Source organism: Pseudonaja textilis, chromosome Z (assembly GCF_049901715.1).
Source record: "Pseudonaja textilis isolate UNSWEBS1 chromosome Z, rPseTex1.2, whole genome shotgun sequence".
NCBI classification, from domain to species: Eukaryota; Metazoa; Chordata; class Lepidosauria; order Squamata; family Elapidae; genus Pseudonaja; species Pseudonaja textilis.
The window spans coordinates 2,060,942-2,077,857 of record NC_142008.1 but is presented as its reverse complement, the minus strand read 5'-3'; the positions used below and the strand labels follow the sequence as shown (position 1 = coordinate 2,077,857).

General features: G+C 44.2%; 1 long non-coding RNA gene across 1 annotated transcript; it reads left to right on the top strand.

The window, feature by feature from the left end:
• The first annotated feature begins 2,984 nt into the window (after nucleotides 1-2,984).
• Nucleotides 2,985-14,545, top strand: LOC148123888 (uncharacterized). The gene is made up of 3 exons (XR_015740358.1): nucleotides 2,985-3,277; nucleotides 12,311-12,889; nucleotides 14,138-14,545. It is a non-coding gene; the product is annotated as an uncharacterized LOC148123888 (long non-coding RNA).
• The last annotated feature ends 2,371 nt before the right edge of the window (nucleotides 14,546-16,916 follow it).

The following is a 16,916-nucleotide window of genomic DNA, read 5'->3' as shown; positions in this document are numbered from 1 at the left end:
GAAGGAAGAAAGGAAAGAAGGAGAGAGAGAGAGAAGAGGAAGGAATGAAGGAATCTTGTCAATTCCATGCTTATGATCCTATGTTCGCTTAATGACCACCACAAAAAACGGTTGCAAAACCAGACGCTTCGCTCCGGATGGGAATGAGTTCGGTTTTTCACTATTTCGAAAACGTTCCGTGTCCCGAGGCCCCCAATTTAACCAGGGGGGAGGGCTTTAAGGGAAGAGGAGGTCCACCCTGAATCCACCCACCCCCCACCCCCTTTGTGTCACAACCCCCTCCCGCAAGAGGCCTCCCTTCTTTGGGGGTCTCCCTGAAAATAACCAGATAGAGGCAGAACGATGCAGAAAACGTGGAACAGATGAGACCCCCGTAGCAGCCCACGAGCAAAGGCACCGGGGAGTTGTAACGCACAAGGCGCAGCAGCCATAAATCTGGCCTTCTGTCTAAGAGCCGGGCTCTGGAGACCCCCACCATCTGGAGGGAGGCGGGCGGGCAGGGGGGTGGCTTGGCTTTCTCAGGGCTGAAACTGTGGTGGCCAGAAAGCAGGATCACCCCAGGATGCAAAGGAGGAAAAGAGAAGAAAAAGGAGGAAGGAAAGGGGGAAGGAAAGGAGAGGAGGGAGGGTGGGAAGGAGGGAGGGAGGGAGGAAAGAAAGGAGGATAAAGTAGGAAGGAAAGAAAAAGAAGGGGAGGAGGGAAAGAAGGAAGATGGGAGGAAGACAAGGAGGAGGGATGGAGGGTGGAAGGAAGGAAGGAGAAGCAGGGAGGGAGGGAAGAAGAGAAGGAGAAAAGGAGGAAGGAATTAGGAAGGAGAAGGGAGGGAGGGAGGAGGAAGAAAGGAAGGAAAGAAAGAAAAGAAAAAATAGGAAGGAAAGAAAAAAAGAGAGGAAGGAAAACAGGAAAGAAAAAGGAAGAAGAAAAGGAAAAGGGAAAGGAAGGGAACAAGGAGGAAAGAAAGAAAGGAAGGGAAAAAGACAAACAGAAGGGCAGAAAGAAATAAAGATAGGATGGAGGGAGGGAGGTAAGGAAGGAAGGGAAAGAGGAAGGCAGAAAAAGGGGGGAAAGCAGGAAAGACCAAGAAGGAAAGAAAGAGAAGGATAAGCGTGTCTGCATGTAAACCATCCCTCACTGAGTTTGGCTAGACAATCTTTAAAAGCAGGTAGCTGCTCCCCCCTGCCCAAAAGCCTATAAATCTTCGGCTAACTTTCCCTGGGGAGGGGCATCTCCCCCCACCTCATTAAGCCGATTCCATCTCTTTTCTGCTTTTTGCTTGATCCTGCAACTGCGTTCTCCAAATTCCTAAGCAGAACTACATTGAATGCACAACTTGAGTTAAAAATTATTATTATTATTATTATTATTATTATTATTATTATTATTATTATTATTATTATTATTATTATTATTATTACTACTACTACTACTACTACTACTACTATTATTATTATCATTACTACTACTACTACTATTACTATTATTATTATTATTATTATTATTATTATTATTATTATTGTCATCATCATCATTATTATTTGAATGAAAACTCATTCCAGACACCAAATCAGCTCTGAAAATTCCCCCTTCTGGAGAAAAATATCTAGGAACCTGATAGGGGTGGAGGGGGGCCTTCTGATTGCGCCCCCCCCTTGAATTTTTATTTATTTTATTTCTTTCATTATATTGAAATGAGCTGCAAGCTGCCTGTTAGTTTCACAACTGTTTTTTTGTATGTTTGGGGAAAAATCGATATGAGAAGTATTTCCGGCCATGTTTCACAACTGTGGCGCTTTTAAATGTGTTGGACTTCAACTCCCAGAATTCCCCAGCCAGCCATGCGCCTTAAATTTACTGTACAATGTAAGAGGGAGGAAGGAAGGAAGGAAGGAAGGAAGGAAGGAAGGAAGGAAGGAAGGAAGGAAGGAAGGAAGGAAGGTGGTCATCATGAACAAGCCACAATATGTCCTACATTCCATGTAGAAATAATGTCAATTATGGAATTGACAAGGTTCCTTCATTCCTTCCTCTTCTCTCTCTCTCCTTCTTTCCTTTCTTCCTTCTTCCTTCCTTCTTCCTTCCTCTCTTCTTCTTTCCTTCCTTCCTCTCTCTCTCTCTCTTCTTTCTTTCTTCTTCCCTGTCCCTTTCCTTCCTTCCTCTCTTCTTCTTTCCTTCCTTCCTCTCTCTCTCTTTTTTTCTTTCTTTCCTTCCTTCCTCCTTCTCTCCTTCGTTCCTCCTCTCCCTTTGCTCTTCCTTCCTCCTCTCTCTCTCCTTTCTTTCTTTCCTTCCTTCCTCCTTCTCTTCTTCCTTCCTCCTCTCTCTCTCCTTTCTTTCTTTCTTCCTTTTCCTCTCCCTCTTTCCTTCCTTCCTTCCTCTCTTTCTTTCTTTCCTTCCTTCCTCTCTTTCTTTCTTTCTTTCTTTCTTCCTTCCTTCTTCCTCTCCCTCTTTCTTTCCTTCCTCTCTTCTTCTTTCCTTCCTTCCTCTCTCTCTCTCTTTCTTTCTTTCTTTCTTTCTTTCTTTCTTTCTTTCTTTCTTTCTTTCTTTCCTTCCTTCCTTCCTTCCTTCCTTCCTTCCTTCCTTCCTTCCTTCCTTCCTTCCTTCCTTCCTTCCTTCCTCCTCTCCTTCTGTCCTTCCTCCTCCCTCCCTCCCTGCCTCCCTCCCTTTTTCTTCCTCCATTCCTCTCATGGGTCAGGAGCCGTCACTCCCATTCAGACATACACGTGCACAAACCCTTCCATCCACACACCTCCAGATCAAGACACCACCGAATGAAAATCCTTCACAAATCCCATTTTTTTGTTCCTTCCTCGTGTTCTGCCAAGCATGCGACTTCGAAAGCCACCGAACCTTCTGCGGAACATCTGTGGGACAAGCCAGGGGTGGAGGAGGGGACATCATCTTGGTCCACCAAGGACCCTACTTGGGATTGGCCAGGCCTAACATCTGCATAAATAATAAGCAAACTCATCCGTCTTCTTTCCAGAAAATCTCCCAGCTCTGTCAGATGTTCTACAAGAGGGTTGAGCCCTTGAGAAGAACCATCGCTGGGCTGATGCTTCCCAGATGTTCTGGACGGCAGTTTCCATCCCTGCTTGGAGATTTGGGGGAACTGGCCACCAGCAAAACCCTCCTGAAAACTCCAAAATCTTCCGATCTCCGTTCAGCTGAACAAAATCGCCTCCGCTTTGTTTTGCCGGCTTGATCTTCATCACCTACCTTCTTCTCCAGATGTTTCACGGGGACCTCTTTCGTTGCACGCCCTGAAGAATACAGGTTGGAGGTGGGTTGGGACCTTGTTTTAGGGTCAGAAAAGTCAAGATGGCGACCTCAGGCGTTTTACCTGTTTCTACTCCCACCTAAATTCTCTCTGGGATTATTTCTTTTGTGCGGAGTTTTGACTGTAGAGGCCAAAGATGAAATTCACTGGAACTTAGCTTTGACAAGCTGCCTTTCCTGGCTTGATTTATAGGCTATCCAGAGATTACATATGGCTGAGTTTGGAAATATGTCTTCCTTCTCCGCCATCCTTCGGCCTGCCTTTTTGGCAAGAGGTCTTGTTAGCTGCCTCGTACATCTGTCTTTATTATTGATGTTGCTGGGAGCGTTGTTCTCTGTGGACCACCATCTGTACAGTCTAAAAAATGCCAATATTTCATCTTTAAGTCCCCTAAAGATGGTTCTGTCAACCTTCAAGTGGGTATGGATAAATATTTCCTTTGGCAAAGATTGGTGGGTCCTTAAAACGAGCTGTTTTGCCTCCGCTGGTTCAGCTACGCTGGAGATGGGAGTTCAGCCTGAGTCTTGGCAGCGTGTGTGTGTGTGTGGGTGTGTGTGTGTGTGTGTGTGACCCAAGTCTTCACACGGAGCCCTCTTTGATGCCACCAATAAGTTGATGAACACCGTTCCCTGTCACAGAAGCTAACCTGGGAGGGTTGCTCTAGATGACCTTTGGGGGTCCCTTCTGAGCGTGCAATTCAGTGATTCTGACAGAAAAGAATCTCCGGGGCTCTGGTTGAATTGTGCAGTGCTTGGATGCTCTTTGAGCTGGGTTCTTGAAGGCATTTCAGGACCCAGCTAGGGGACATTGTCAGTAATAGAAGGGGATGAGGGTTACAGAGAGGAGGAGGAGGAGGAGGGGGAGGAGGAGGAGGAGGAGGAATGTGGAGCCTTTGATATGGAATTTTCATTGCTAAGCAAGGGAGTTGTTAAGTAAGTTGCACCTGATTTTATGACCTTTTTTGTCAGGCTTGTTAAGGGAATCACTGCAGTTGTTAAGTGAATTATGCAGTTGTTAAACAAATCCAGTTTCTCCATCGACTTTGCTTGTTGGAATATGGCTGGAAAGGTTGCAAATGGCGACCCCATGACCTTGGGACACTGCAAGTGTTCTATCATCCATCCATCCTGTCTGTCTGTCTGTCTATCAATCTATTTATCAACTATTTATTCTCTCCCTCTTTCTCCGTATGTATCTATGTATCTATGTATCTATGTATCTTTCTTTCTTTCTTTCTTTCTTTCTTTCTTTCTTTTTCTTTCTTTCTTTCTTTCTTTCTTTCTTTCCCTCTCTCTTCTATCTAGTTATCAGCTATTTATTCTCTCCCCCTGTCTCTCTGTCTCTGTCTCTCTGTCTCTCTCTCTCTCTCATCTATCCATTTATCAGCTATTTATTCTTTCTCTCTTTTTCCCTATCTATCTATCTATCTATCTATCTATCTATCTATCTATCTATCTATCTATCTATCTATCTATCTATCTATCTATCTATCTATCTCTCTATCTATCTCCTATCAGCTATTTATTCTCTCTATTCATTTATCAGTTATTCATTCTCTCTCTCTCTCTCTCTGTCTCTCTCTCTCTCTCTCTCTCTCTCACCTACCAATCTATATCTATCTACCCATTTATCAGTTATTTTATTCTCTTTCTCCCTCCATGTCTCTCTCTCTCTCTATCATATATCATTTTTCCATTTATCAGCTGTTTATTCTCTCTCCCTCTCCTCTCCTCTGTCTCCGTCTCTCTCTCTCTCTCTCAGCTATCAGCTATCTATTCTCTCTCCCTCTCCCTCCCTCCCTCTGTCTCTCTGTCCGTCTCTGTTTCTCTCTGTCTCTCTGTCTCTCTGTCTGTCTCTCTCTCTCTCTCTCATCTATCAGCTATCTATTGTCTCTCCCTCCCTCTTCTCCCCTCCCCAGTCTCACTTTAAAAAAAAATGTACTGCCCAACTTCCCACCAGGCAACTCTTGGAAATATCCACCAGTTGCCAAGCGCCTGAATTTTGATCCCCTGGTCCTGCAAATGCTACAACGCTCCTAAGTGGGAGGACAGGCCATGAGTCCCTATTTTCAGTGCCGCCATCGCTTCAAATGGTCGGTAAACAAACTGTTGTAAATCAAGCCTTGCCTCTAAACAGAGCCAGGGTATGCTGAGCTGCCGCCAGGCACCGTGGGCCGGTTTTTCTGCTACAACAGAGCAAAACAGAACGGAGCCATTGGAGAACAGCAACGTGAAGCCCGAGGCGAAAATTCCCCGTCTTTTGATCTGGTTTTTCAAACAACGTCAAATCGGCTGCAGAAAAAAAAAAAAAACCCGAAGCGAGGAGAATATTCAGCTGGCTTAAAATAAGCCTTGTGGTCAGGCCATGATTACAGACGGCGAAAAATTAGATCTAGGCGTGAGAGCGTGTGTGCGCCTGGTTTTTCAACCCAAAGTATTCGCCCCTGGGAAAAAAGACAGAGAGAGAGAGAAAGAGAGAGAGAGAGAGAGAGAGAACACGCAGGAGCCATCGGGAAGCAAATTACAAAGTCGCCTCCCATCCAAAACCAACTTCCAGATTTGGGACTTGGGTTCCTTGTAGTTTTCACTCCAACCCCAAACCATGGGGAGGGTGGGTGGAATTGGCAGTCTGGAATGGCAGATGGGATGTAGAAGGGCTACACCTTGTGTGGAAGAAGCCCCGCCCACTTGCCCTGGGACAGGTGATCACCTTTAGGGGTATCCTGGACTCGTTTGGTTATGGGCAGAGGTTTCCATGGGGAAACATCTCTTCCACATCTCCTTCCCAGTTCAGGAACGTGGAAAAAGAGGAAGATCTGGAGAAGGTCTTCATCAGAGGTGGCATTCGGCAGGTTCTGACCAGTTCTGGAGAACCAGGAGTGGAAATTTTGAGTAGTTCGGAGCAGGGGTAGGACTCAATTTTTTTAACAACCGGGTCTGTGGGCATGGCTTAGTTGGTGGGCGTGGCTTGGTGGTCATGTGATTGGGTAGACATGGCTTGGTGGTCATGTGACTGGCTGGGTGTGGCCAACTCAACATCACTCACATCGAGGCACGCATCTCCTCGCCTGGCCTCTTATGACTGTGGAGTTGCTGCAACAGTCATAAGTGTGAAAAATGGTCATAAGTCACTTTTTTCAATGCCATTGTAACTTTGAGTGGTCCCTCCACACAAGCAAAGGAGGGAAAGAAAATTCCAGAGAAGTTCCTAAGACAGAAAGTCTAGTCTTGCCAAGAATGTAATAAGGGTCAACGGAGAGGCAGTTTCTGTAAGCAACACCAGAATGTTTCCTTCCTGCCTTCCTTACAGGATTAGCTCTGTAATTTCTTCTAATAACCGGTTCTCCGAACTGCTTAGAATGTTAACAACCGGTTCTTGCGAATAGGTGCCAACTGGTAGAATCCCACTCCTGGTTTGGAGAACCAGCAAATGTCGCTCCGTACTGGCCCCCCCCAACCCCATCTATTCTCTGCCTCCCATCGAGTCCCAGCTGATTGGCTGGCTCTTCTTTGGTTGCCCTGCATGGAGAATGGAGCTGAAAAGCAGGTTTGTGGGGTGGGGAAGGAAGGGGGATTTTGCAGTAACCTTCCCTGCCACGGCCACCAAGCCACGCCCACAGAACCAGTAGTAAAAAAAATTTGAATCCCACCACTGGTCTTCAGGTTCTCAGAGGTCAACTTGGTTGGAGGTGGAAGGTGGGCACAAAGGAAGAGACGATGTGGAGGTAAGCAGGGTGGGTATGGGAGATGGTTAATGAAGTCAAGAAGTCAAGTCAACCTTATTTCCACAGAGCGAGGGAGCCACCATGGAAAAGGCTCTTCTTGATGGGATAACATATTCTCATAACCCATCTCTCTCTCTCTCTCATCTGGTGGGTCGGGTAGATGTCAATCAGTCAATCCACGAACATTGGAGGGTTTCAGCTCCTAGCTTTGGAGCCAGCAGGACTAAGCTAGTAACGATATTCCAAATCAATCAATCAACCAACCAATCAATCAATCAGAATATAGCTGGAAGGGACCTTGGAGGTCTTCTAGTCCAACCCCCTGCCCAAGCAGGAGAACCTGCACCATTTCTGACCATTGGCAGTCCAAACTCTTCTTGAAAGCCTCCAGTGATGACGCTCCCACAACTTCCGAGGGCAACTTCTGTTCCATGGGTTGACTGTTCATTGGTTGATCGTTGGGTGGGTGCAACTGGGAAAATATGGTCCTCAAGTAATAAGAGGGAGCCACCATGGAGAAATTCCTTCTTCTGGGTCTCTCCAGATGGACCTCCTGAAGAGAGGAGACCCATAGCATCTTCTGCCTCCCTTCTCTGGTGGGTTAGTTGGATATAGTTGGGAAAAGACGGATGCTCCACTGGTAGACATTTTCAAGAAATGGTTAATTTATCTAGGATGGTAGGAGTCCTGCCATGAGCAGGGGGTTAGACTAGATCACCTCCAAGCATCCTTCCAACCTCACAGTTTTATGTATGTAATTATTATTGAGGTCTGCAGGCTGTCCTCCAACAAACGAAATCAATTAGAGGCAGCTGGGTTCACTTAATGACTGTCCGATTCACTTAACGGCAGTGATTTGTTTGAGAAGCGTGGCTAAAAAGGTTGCAAAATTGGGTGTGACTCACTTAACAACCGTCTTGATTAGCAATGGAAGTTTCTGACTCTAATAGTGGCTGTATGTTGAGGACTACCTGTATAGAAACCCTGGTTGGAAGCTGACAGGCTTGACAGGCAAAAATCATGCCCTTGGGGTGCATAAAGAATACCGGTAGTCCTTGACTTATGACCATTCATTTAGTGACCATTCAAAGCTACAATGGCGCTGAAAAAAGGGCCGTTTTTCACACTTACAACCGTAAGTGGATGATTGGCAGCTGACTCATAGTTATGACGGTCGCACTGTCCCAGGGGTCAGGCGATCCCCTTTTGTGACCTTCTGACAAGCAACATCAATAGGGAATCCAAACTCATTTAACGACCGTGTTATTAATTTAGCAACTGCGGCGATTCACTTAACAACTGGGTCAAGAAAGGTCGTAGAAGGGGGCAAAATTCACTTCACAAACGTCTCACTTAGCAACGGATATTTTGAGTTTAATTGCGGTCGTACGTCGTACATTTTTTTTTGGTGGGGGGTTTTTGGAGCTAAAAGGTGACCTTGAAAATCTTTGATGGGGCGTGAAAAATCGGTCCTTTTATTCAACGATCAAGTTCTTGGCTGGGTGGGAGGGAACAGCCTGATCTCCAGATCTTACGGGAAGATCCTCGGGGATCAAGGAAGATTAAAGGCTCAGAAGAAACTCAACGGTCTTGTTCTTTTTGGTGCGAAGACCCCAGACAACAGCTGCAAACTTGGAGACAGGACCGGGGTGAGGGGAGCTGTCGGGTTTTCCGCTGGCAAATGCTGAAGGATCTCTAGAGGATCGACTTTCTTCGCAAGCACAAAAACCACGTCCAGGCAGGACTCGACTTACGGCCACTTTAAGGGACCAGCTCCTTTAAAAAAAAACAGTTGTTAAGCGAGTCTTGCCCGATTTTACAAAGTTTCTCACCATGGTTGTCACTGCGGTCGTTAAGAGAATCACGTGGACATTAAGTAAATCTGGCTCTCCCCTTCCCCTCTTGTTGGTTTTGCTTGCGGGAAGCCGGCTGGGGAGGGAGGGGTCACAAAGGGTGACCCCATGATCCTGCAACCGGCATAAGTACATGCCAGTTGTCAAAGGCCTGAATTTAGATCATGTGGCTGTGGGGAAATGCTGCGTTGGTCATAAGTGCGGGGACTGGACAAAAGTAGCTTTTTTAGTGCCGTTGTAACTTGGAATGGTCGCTAATGGTCAGATGGTTGTAAGTCAAGGACTACCTGTGCGGCTGTTGCCATGCAAACTCCGCCCCTTCTGTATACCTGTGCCAGGTCATAGGACCTGGGCACCAAGGGGGCAGGGTTTGAGTTGAAAGAACAGGGTATTGTTTTCATTATTTCTGCTCCTCATTATATTCTATTTCTGCAAATAATGTCACTTTTATTTTAATGGGAAATGAGACCAGTCAAATACAGGTAGTCTATATTCTATATTCTATTCTATTCTATTCTATTCTCTATTCTATTCTGTTCTACTATTTCATTATTCTGTTCTCTATTCTGTTCTCTATTCTATTCTATTTATTCTATTCTCTAGTCTATTCTCTATTCTATTCTATTTTCTGTATTTTGTCTATTTTATTCTATTCTTATTGTACTCTACTCTACTCCATCCCATCCCATCCCATCCCATCCCATTCCGTATTTTCTATTCTATTCTATTCTTATTCCTTATTTTGATTTGTTCTGTTTTCTTATTCTATTCTATTCTATTCTATTCTATTCTATTCTATTCTATTCTATTCCATTCCATTCCATTCCATTCTATTCCATTCCATCCTGTCTATTCTATTCTATTCTATTCTATTCTATTCTATTCTATTCTATTCTATTCTATTCTCTATTCTATTCTGTTCTACTATTTCATTATTCTGTTCTCTATTCTGTTCTCTATTCTATTCTATTTATTCTATTCTCTAGTCTATTCTCTATTCTATTCTATTTTCTGTATTTTGTCTATTTTATTCTATTCTTATTGTACTCTACTCTACTCCATCCCATCCCATCCCATCCCATTCCGTATTTTCTATTCTATTCTATTCTTATTCCTTATTTTGATTTGTTCTGTTTTCTTATTCTATTCTATTCTATTCTATTCTATTCTATTCTATTCTATTCTATTCTATTCCATTCCATTCCATTCCATTCTATTCTATTCTATTCCATTCTGTCTATTCTATTCTATTCTATTCTATTCTATTCTATTCTGTTCTGTTCTGTTCTGTTCTGTTCTGTTCCATTCCATTCCATTCTCTATTCTATTCTATTCTATTCTATTTTCTATTCTATTCTATTCTATTCTATTCTATTCTATTCCATTCTGTCCATTCTGTCTATTCTATTCTATTCTATTCTATTCTATTCTATTCTATTCTATTCTATTCTATTCTATTCTATTCCATTCCATTCCATTCCATTCTATTCTATTCTATTCCATTCTGTCTATTCTATTCTATTCTATTCTATTCTATTCTATTCTATTCTATTCTATTCTATTCTTCTCTATTCTATTCTGTTCTACTATTTCATTATTCTGTTCTCTATTCTGTTCTCTATTCTATTCTATTTATTCTATTCTCTAGTCTATTCTCTATTCTATTCTATTTTCTGTATTTTGTCTATTTTATTCTATTCTTATTGTACTCTACTCTACTCCATCCCATCCCATCCCATCCCATTCCGTATTTTCTATTCTATTCTATTCTTATTCCTTATTTTGATTTGTTCTGTTTTCTTATTCTATTCTATTCTATTCTATTCTATTCTGTTCTGTTCTGTTCTGTTCTATTCTATTCTATTCTATTCCATTCCATTCCATTCTATTCCATTCCATCCTGTCTATTCTATTCTATTCTATTCTATTCTATTCTATTCTATTCTATTCTATTCTATTCCATTCTATTCTATTCTATTCTATTCTATTCTATTCTATTCTATTCTATTCTATTCCATTCCATTCCATTCCATTACACTCCACTTCATTCTATTCTATTCTATTCTGTCTATTCTATTCTATTCTATTCTATTCTGTTCTGTTCTGTTCTGTTCTGTTCCGTTCCATTCCGTTCCGTTCCATTCCATTCCATTCCATCCTGTCTATTCTATTCTATTCTATTCTATTCTATTCTATTCTATTCTATTCTATTCTATTCTATTCTATTCTATTCTATTCCATTCCATTCCATTCTGTCTATTCTATTCTATTCCATTCTGTCTATTCTATTCTATTCTATTCTATTCTATTCTATTCTATTCCTATTCTATTCTATTCTATTCTATTCTGTCTATTCTATTCTATTCTATTCTGTTCTGTTCTGTTCTGTTCTGTTCTGTTCTGTTCTGTCTTGTTCTGCCAGGATATTTTTCAAAATAGCATTTCAACCTTTCTCAAAAAACGCTGCCGTTTAAAGAGGTGTGTGTGTGTGTGTGTGTGTGTGTGTGTGTGTGCATGTGCCCAAGATGGAACAAAGTCACAGGGGTTGTGACAAGGTTAAGTCTCTCTTGTTAACCCTCCTGCCGAGGAGCTAATCCCCACACACCCCCAGGGAGACTGTGCTGTGTCGCATGCTTGTTTTGCTCATCGCCTGCAAATTTGCACACTCGTTTGGAGAGAGGCTTCCCTGCAACGCTTCGGGGTTAAGTCCTGTGACATCACTGCCATTCTATTTCCGACAAACACGCGCAGGCACCACACAGGCGCACACACACAGACAGAGACACTTAGACACACACACACACACATGCACGCTGATGTTTTTTTTCCCATCGGGCAAGTCAGAGGTAGGAAGATGGAAAATCTAATCTATCTTGTCTTCATACATTGGCTGGACAGTTATAACGGTGGGGTGGATGACTTTGGCCATTTTTAGGGGGCAAGAACAGAACATAAAATCATAAAGCAGGAAGGGACCTCAGAGGTCATCCAGACCAACTCCCCACTCCCACCCCCGCTGGAGCAAGAGATCTTATATACCGTCCTGGTCAAATGGTGCTGTTGTCCGGTCTATTTTTGAAAACCCTCAGCGATGATGGGGAAGAACAGTGCTGTCTTAACCATAGTTTGTCAAGATCAGAGTCCACATGTCGTTCTCGACTTACATCCATTTGTTTAGTGACCGTTCAAAGTGACGATGGCGCCGGGGGGGAAAAAAAATGATGGTTTTTCACTCTTAGGACCATTGCAGCATCCCTAGGATCTAAATTCCACAACAGAACAAAACAACAAATCAACAGAGCATCGGAAGGAACCTTGGAGGTCATCTAGTCCAGCTCGCCCGCTCCAGCAGGAGACCCTAAACCATTCCAGGCAACGGGGTTGTCCATTCTCTTCTTTGTCCAAATCCTATCTGCCCCTTTCCCAAGAAATAACCCTCTCCTTCTCTCCTTCCCACAGTCTGGATTTCCCTCCTGACGCTGGGCCAAACGTGGTTTGACCACATCTGTGGGCGACAGCACAGAGGTCTCCCACCCCTCCGAAGTATGCGCATTGTTAGCTATTAAAGAGGGAGTAACACACCCATCGTCCACAAGCAGTGAGCTCATGTGTTCCCTGCGTTCTCCAACAAAAGCAATTAATTACATCGCTCTGTCATTTCTGTTCCATCTTGGAATCCGGTTTCCCGTCGCGCTATCTTGGAAGACGGTTTCTTGAGGTCGTCTGGGACGACCACGAATGGAAGGTGGGGAGTGTGCACACCCCGCAGTTGGAGAGTGGAAAAAAATGTCCGTGGTCAGAGAGGATCGCCTCCTGCTCCCAAGGGAGGCCACACGGCAGGCCTTCTGTCGACCTGGATGGAAACAGGGTGGAAATGTAACCAGACCACAGAGAAGGAGATTCGTAAGTGCATTGTGATGGTGAGCTGCGCACTTGGCTGCGTGGAAGAGCAAAGAATGTCTGCTGGTAATGAAGATGGATGAAGCCACTGGCCGGGCAGCTACGTCTCGGGGTTAAGGCTGGCTTGGAGTCAGCGGGGTGAGTCACTTGTCTGCAGTGTGGGTGAAGGGGTAAAGGAAAACTGGAGGAATAAGGAGAAGGAGGGGAGGGAGGGAAGGAAGGAAGGAAGAAAATGGGAGGGAGGGAGAGGAGAGGAGGGAGGAGGGAAAAAAGGAGGGAAGGAAAAACAAAAGAAATAAGAAAGGAAGAATAAAAATGGAAGGAAAGGAAAAGAAAAAGAGGAAGTGAAGAAGGAAGGAAGGAAAAGGAAAGAGAAAAGAGGAAGGAAGGAGGGAGGGAGGGAGGGAGGAAAGAAGGAAGGAAGGAGGGAGGGAGGGAGGGAAGGAAGAGAATGGGAGGGAGGGGAGAGGAGAGGAGGGAGGGAGGAAAGAAGGAGGGAAGGAAAAGAAAAAGAAATAAGAATGGAAGAATAAAAGTGGAAGGAAAGGAAAAGAAAAAGAGGAAGCGAAGAAGGACGGAAGGAAAAGGAAAGAGAAAAGAGGAACAAGGGAATGAAGGAGGAAAAGGAAAGAGAAAAGAGGAAGGAAGGAAGGAGGGAGGGAGGAAAGAAGGAAGGAAGAAGGGAGGGAGGGAAGGAAGGAAGGAAGAGAATGGGAGGGAGAGGAGAGGAGGGAGGGAGGAAAGAAGGAGGGAAGGAAAAGAAAAAGAAACAAGAATGGAAGAATAAAAGTGGAAGGAAAGGAAAAGAAAAAGAGGAAGCGAAGAAGGACGGAAGGAAAAGGAAAGAGGAAAGAGGAAGGAAGGAGGGTGAGGGAGGCAAAGAAGGAAGGAAGGAGGGAGGGAGGGAAGGAAGGAAGGAAGAAAATGGGAGGGGAAGGAGGAGGGAAAGAAGGAGGGAAGGAGGAAAGGGAAAGAGAAAGGAAGGAGGGTAAGGGAAAGAAGGAGGCAAGGAAGGAAGAAAATGGGAGGGAGTGGATAGGAGGGAGGGAGGAATGAGAAAAGGAAAGAAAATAAGAAAGGAAGAATAAAAGTGGAAGAAAAGGGAAAGAAAAAAGAGGACATGAAGAAGGAAGGACGGGAAAGAAAAGAGGAAGGAAGGAGGAAAAGAAAAGAGAGAAAGAAGTGTGGGAGGAAGGAAGGAAAAGGAATGTGAAAAGGGAAGGGGGAAGGAAGGAAGAAAGAAAAGAGGAAGGAAGGAAAGTAGAAAAGGAAAGGAAAAATAAGAAAGGAGGGAGGAGGGAGGAAAGAGAAAGAAGAAGGAAGGAAGGAGGGAAGACTCCAAGTTTGTCACCTTCTAAAGAATTTTGTCATTCTTGTGATTGGCAGGCCTACAGTGTGACCTCCAGGAATGGTTCTCCATCTTGGAAAGCAATGCTAAAGTACTACTTTCTAAACGAGTGTTTCCGAAGCAACTTTAAGATGTGGACTTCAACTCCCATAATTCCCTCCCCACCCTCTCTCTCTCTCTCCCTCCTAGCTGTCTGCTAAAAATTGACACCATCTCAATGGCACATGGCCAAACATCTTACCTAAGGTGGGTGATGAGCCCAACATCACCCCCAACCTTACTTGGTGGTAGGTACCCTTTGAGTCTCGACCCTCATAAGTGACTCCATGGACACCTCAACCTTCACATGTGAGAAGACCGGACTTTGCTCCTCCAGATGTTGAATGTGTTCTTCTTAACGTCGTCATCTGCAAAGCATAAATTCTGCGCTGCTTCGCATATGATTTTTGCAGACTTAGAAAAATTTTTGGGCATTTTTTTTTTTTTGGGTAATTAGAAACTTATAAAAATAATAGGGAGAGGATTTGGGGGAGTTTACCCCATTTTGTTTTTTTTTCTTAAAACAAATTTTAATCTAGGGGGGGGGGGGGGGGTGGGGGGGGGGGGTTGATGGGTGGAAGGGTGGGTGGGTTAGATCAATAGATGGATGAATGGATGGATGGATTGGATGAATAGATAGATGGATGGATGGATGGATGGACTGAATGAATAGATAGATGGATGGATTAGATGAACAGACAGATAGATAGATGGATGGATGAATAGATGGATGGATTGGATGGATGGATGGATTAGATGGATTGGATGAATAGATGGATGGATGGACTGAATGAATAGATACAGATAGATAGATGGATGGATTGGATGAATAGATAGATGGATGGATGGATGGATGGATGGATGGATGAATGGATAGATAGATGGAGTAGATCAATAGATGGATGGATTGATGGATTGGATTAATGGATGGATGAATAGATAGATTGATAGATGGGATGAATGGATGGATGGATGGGATTGGATGAATAGGTAGATGGATGGATGGATGGATTGGATTAATAGATGGATGGATGAATAGGTAGATGGATAGATGGGATGAATGGATGGATGGGATTGGATGAATAGGTAGATGGATGGATGGATGGATTGGATTAATAAATGGATGGATGAATAGATAGATGGATAGATGGGATGAATGGATGGATGGATGGAAGGATGGGATTGGATGAATAGGTAGATGGATGGATGGGATTGGATGAATAGGTAGATGGATGGATGGATGGATTGGATTAATAGATGGATGGATGAATAGATAGATGGATGGATGGATTAGATGAATTGATGGATGGATTGGATGGATTAGATGGATGGATTAGATAGACGGATGGATGATTGGATTGGATGAAGAGATGGGTGGGTGGACTGGATGGATGGATGGGAGGAAGGGAAGGAAGGAGGGAGGGAGGGAGGAAGGAAGTAATCCTGTGAGTTGATATCCATAAGTCTTAAGATCACCAAGGTTCCACACCCCTGGGATTCCACTAGAGCAACTGACCAGTTTTTAAAAGTTCTCCTTGTTCCAAACCTATTTTAGATACTGGATTAAAGTTGGAGAAAATACTATTCTCGTGGCTCTTTTGTCCTCCTAGTCGGAGTTCCGGTTCTTTGGCCCTTTACCTGCCCATGAAAAAGTCCATCCAGGATTTGGTGACCTGGTCTGGAAGGAAAAGTTCAGAGCTTCCCACGTGGTGATTGTTGGACAACCACATGAGCAAACGTCTGGGACCTCCAGCTGCGGTCTGTGGACAACCTCTTGGCTGGTGACCTTATAAATTTGAGATCATTTTGGTCACCCCTACACGACATTGTTCATTTCCTCCGTCCCGTCTTGCTGCGATTTTTCCAGCCTGGCGAAGTCGTGACATCTGGATCCTCCGAGAAAACAGGAGATAAAATTTTCCACAAAATTTGTGGCTGGCCTGCAAAGGCTTCCTTAAAAACGCACGTGTTGCTGACCCTTCTGGGTTGTGGCATGTGCGATGAATATCATTTCTTTTGAGTGCGATGGGTTGTGAGGCCTTTTGTCTAGAGAAGAAAAAGGGAAGACGGGCGAAGGAAGCCCCGGTTGGTTGTTGTTCCTGGTCATCTGGTTTTGTGTTTAATAAAAAAAATATCTGCACCGAGATGATTAAAACAGGCCAGGCGGGGGACTTCTGCCTTGATAAGCTAAGGAGAGTTTTTGGGGTGACTTTTCCCCACCTGAATCGGAGGGGATCTCCTAGGATTAAATAGTAGATCTCCCAGGGTTCATTCATGTGATTGAAATGAAGAATTCTGTTTTGGGCCATGGGGTTGAAAGGGGAAAAAAAATCTATTTTCAATAAAAACTGGAAAGGGTTTCCTTCCTTCCTTCTTTCCTTCCTTCCTTCCTTCCTTCCTTCCTTCCTTCCTTCCTTCCTTCCCTCCCTCACTGTCCTCCATCCCTCCTTACTCTCTTCCCTTCCTTTCTCCTTCTCCTCCTTCTCACTATTCTCCCTCTCTTCTTTCTTTCTTTTTTTTTCTTTCCTTCCTTCCTCTCTCTCACTGTCCTCCATCCTTCCTTGCTCTCTTCCCTTCCTTTCTCCTTCTCCTTCTCCTCCCTCTCACTATCCTCCCTTCCTTCCTTCCTTCCTTTCTTCCTGGGTGTAATCGATAGGAAATGATGATTTCTAGTCCCGCCTTAGGCATGAAAGGCAGCTGGGTGACTTTGGGCCAATCACCAGGAGTCGGGAGTTCTAGTCCCGCCTTAGGCATGAAAGGCAGCTGGGTGACTTTGGG